The sequence below is a fragment of the Amphiprion ocellaris genome, chromosome 16 (genome assembly GCF_022539595.1).
Source record: "Amphiprion ocellaris isolate individual 3 ecotype Okinawa chromosome 16, ASM2253959v1, whole genome shotgun sequence".
In the NCBI taxonomy this organism is placed as follows: domain Eukaryota; kingdom Metazoa; phylum Chordata; class Actinopteri; family Pomacentridae; genus Amphiprion; species Amphiprion ocellaris.
This window is the reverse complement of record NC_072781.1, coordinates 7,096,026-7,100,386: the sequence shown is the minus strand read 5'-3', so window position 1 is coordinate 7,100,386 and position 4,361 is coordinate 7,096,026.

Genomic DNA, 4,361 nt, shown 5'->3' with positions numbered 1-4,361 from the left:
GATTTCGTCGTCCCTTTGTCATCGTAGTTTCCAAGTGACCACACGGGTGGAGCCAAGGCGGAGTCTGGGTGGAGTCAGGGCGGAGAGTAGGCGGGGAGTTGGGTGGCGGCCTCCCCCCTCTACTCCCCCACCGCCCACCACACCTTCCCCCGCCCGACAAGTTCTTCGAGTCTCGATGGGTTTTCCCTGAGTTTCTGGAGTTTCCACCAGGTCGGAGACAGAACAAGTTGTCATGAAGAGGTGCTGAAGTCGGCCAGGATGGAGTGACTTTTTACAGTGACTAGAAGGAAGACAACTAGAAGAGCAGGTCTTTAACCACCATCCATAAAATCCATGGAGTCGCTCCAGAGAAATGAAAGAAGGTCAACTTTTATCAACCTCCATCCACATGTTCAACTTGATATCTTTACTTTGACATTTTTAGCACCACAAACCTTTAGTATCACACTTTATTATCCTTTATTAGGACTTTCATGGAATCGAGCAGCAGATTTAGTTTTTGTTGACAAACTTTATTATTGTTGTCGTGGGACTGCAGTATTTAAAACTGTTCCTTCTATTTGACCTCATGTTTATTAGTTTTAGTGGAGAAAGTTATTTTAATTATCGATTAGTCTCTTAAAAACCAAATAATAAATTGGATTAGTCAAGAGGTTTAAATTTTTTACTTTGTCATATTTTAAATATGACAAAAAATATAAAGCGTCTTGAGACAATTTGACCTGTAACTGGTGTTATATAAATAAAATTGAATTAAAATTGTATGTATCTTGTAATGGAGTAATTCAGCCATATATGTTGGAAAACATATTTTCTTTGTCCATTAATCTGTTGTTTTCTCCAGTAATTCATTTCTTGTTTTGGTTTATAAAATGTCAAACCCAAATATATTCAGTTTACTGTCATAAAAAACAAAAAGATTTACATTCATGATGCAGGAATCAGACAGTTTTTCACTTTCTATTTTAGTTTAGTCAGAAAGATAGTTGATAATGTGTGAATTGTTGCAGCTTGTGAGCCGTAAAAGGTTTTAATCTTTGGGGCCGAGTGTCAGAAAACATTTAGAAACCAACATCAACAAAAAACTCAACAAAGACTTGAACATCATTAAAGGGAAATCCAACTTTTGCATGACAATGTCAAATTGAAGGACATTTATTTCCAACGTAAATGTGTGATATTCATCCTCTGGAGCTTTCTCTTCACATCGTCTTCCACCTGGACTGGTTTGGTCGGGAGCATGTGCAACAAACATTTGAAAGACTGCACTTTAACATCAATGAATGACACTGAAGTTTAATCTCTACATAAATGAAACTGAGTCTGGATGTGCTGCTCTGTCATTAACTCCTAAGTTTAGGGAAAGTTAAAACAAAAGAAGACAGTTCAGATAAGACGTGAGAATGAGCTGATTTTGAACAAACATCTCAGACTTTCTGAGCTTCAGCACCTACAGCAAGATATTTTAACAACAAGCAACTCAAGAGATCCAGAAGTTGGAGAGAGTTAGCTTTAGCTGAGCCAAAGAACATGTGGGATGCTAACCTAGCAAACATTTCAGACTTTTCTCTGTGAATTCTGAGAAATAATTTACTATTTAATGACAGAGCTACACATCTTAACTCAGTCTCATTAAAACAGACTCTAATTCAGTGTCATCCATCCATATTAAAGTGCAGTTACCCAAAATGTTTGTTGCATGAGCTCCAACAAAACCTGTCCAGGTAGAAGGCCACTTTGACAAACAGGAAGTGGAAGATTCCAAGCAGATTTATAGAAGGGGGAACCGGACTGTACTAAGTGTGGTCGGGTACAGAGGGGTGTTTTGTGGGTTTTTAAGGCTGATAATGATTATTAGTGAGACATTTGCAGTAAATGAAAGTATTTAAAATCTTGGAGGTAAACTTAGAAGAACATAAACTCTAACAGAAAACTTAAACTTAAATGTTAAGTTACAGGAGTTTTATTCGTGACGTATAACCAATCAAATCACTCCAGAAGACAGAGCGACCACAGGTAGATAAAGGTTCAGAGCCAAAGTAGCGCCATTTTTAAATTTATTTATTACCGTAAATCAGTAAAAAATAAAATACTGATCATCAGTAAATCAGTCAGCCCACAATTACTACAATTCTCGAATGTATGTCTCTTTACTTTGACTTATTTGTACAATATACGATGTATATGATGCCGTTTTTTTCATACCGAAGGCTATACCGGGCCGCTGCACTCCTCCTCTGTTGTTTTCTGGATTGTACTCAGCTGCATGTCTTCGTCCACCAGGCCTCCGTTGACTCGTCCTGCCTGCCGTCTCTGGAGCTGAAGCTGGATTGGAACAGACCAAAGTACAGTCCAATCACGATGCCAGCTGCCTCTCAAAAGGCTCCTTCATCTGGTGGAACTTCTTCTGAGGGGAAGCTGAGCTGGCCCGGCAGAACTTTGGAGATGTGTTCCAGTGGTTGGTGGATGTGTGGGGAGACAGAGAGGGACCTTTGAATTGTTCAGAAAGGAAAACAGGGAACCCATTGGTAGTTTTAGTTTAGGGTGCTACTGCATTGTGTTTTTGGGTTTTAAGAGGTGAACAGGAAGAGGTTTTTTTTCGTATTGATTATCTTTTACTTTGTTCCTGTTTGGAATGCCCATTAATGTCAACATGAAGTTCAATTTTAGTTCTGTTTATTTATTTTTATTTTACTAACACACATTTGCTTTTAACCCCCTCACATGCTGTGTTGTTGTAAACTTACCCTTTCAAATAAATTCTCATCTAACCCTCTGGAAACCAGCGTTTCGACTGTTTTTGTGTTGCTCCTCACCTACTGTAGACAACCGGGACATAACGTTTTGTGGACAAAAGGCTATACTATGACGTTTTTAGAGTGACATGCTATACTATGACGTTTTTTGGACGACATGCTATACTATGACGTTTTCAGAGGGACATGCTAAACTATGACGTTTTTAGAGCAACATGCTATACGATGACATTTTGTTGGATGACATGCTATACTATGACATTTGTTGGACCAAATGCTATACTATGACGTTCTAAGAGCGACATGCTATACTATGACGTTCTTAGAATGACATACTATACTATGACGTTTTTAGAACAACATGCTATACTATGTCATTTTGTTGACATCATTTCATTTTAAAATAGAAAAATTAAAATTGAAATACAAGGCGTTTTTCCTTTTCATGATCAAAAAGGGATATACGAAATTTTAAAAATGCTTTGATTTTCATTTTATATTTAGAATGACAAAAAAGTAAAATCAGGAAGTGTCATAATGTCATAATTTAATATGTGGTCCAAAATTTGACCAAAATGTCATAGTTTAGTATGTCATCCAAAATGTGACAAAAAACGTCATAGTTTAGTATGTCGTCCAAAATTTGAGAAAAACATCATAGTTTAGTATGTCGTCCCAAATTTGACCAAAACGTCAGTATGTCGTCCAAAATGTCACAAAAATGTCATAGTTTAGTATGTGGTCCAAAATTTGATCAAAACATCATAGTTTAGTATGTCGTCCAAAATTTGACCAAAACGTCAGAGTTTAGTATGTCTTCCAAAATATGACAAAAATGTCATAGTTTAGTATGTCGTCCAAAATGTGACAAAAACGTCATAGTTTAGTATGTGGTCCAAAATATGAAAAAAAGTCATAGTTTAGTAAGTCGTCCAAAATATGAAAAAAACGTCATAGTTCAGTATGTCGTCCAAAATGTCACAAAAACGTCATAGTTTAGTATGTCGTCCAAAATGTCATTAAAACGTCATAGTTTAGTATGTGGTCCAAAATATGAAAAAAAGTCATAGTTTAGTATGTCATCAAAAATATGAAAAAAAACGTCATAGTTTAGCATGTCGTCCAAAATGTGACAAAAACATTATAGTTTAGTATAGCGTCCAAAATATGAAAAGAAGTCATAGTTTAGTATGTCATCAAAAATGTGACAAAAACGTCATAGTTTAGTATGTCGTCCAAAATGTGACAAAAACGTCATAGTTTAGTATGTCGTCCAAAATGTGACAAAAACGTCATAGTTTAGTATGTCGTCCAAAATGTGAAAAAAAGGTCATAGTTTAGTATGTCGTCCAAAATGTGACAAAAACGTCATAGTTTAGTATGTCGTCCAAAATGTGACAAAATCATTATAGTATAGCGTCCAAAATGTGACAAAAACGTCATAGTTTAGTATGTCGTCCAAAAATTGAAAAAAAAGTCATAGTTTAGTATGTCGTCCAAAATGTGACAAAAACGTCATAGTCGAAAATGTGACAAAAACACTATGTCGAAAAATGTGATTTTTCAACATATTTTGAAAACATGCCATATGATGAAATAATGTAA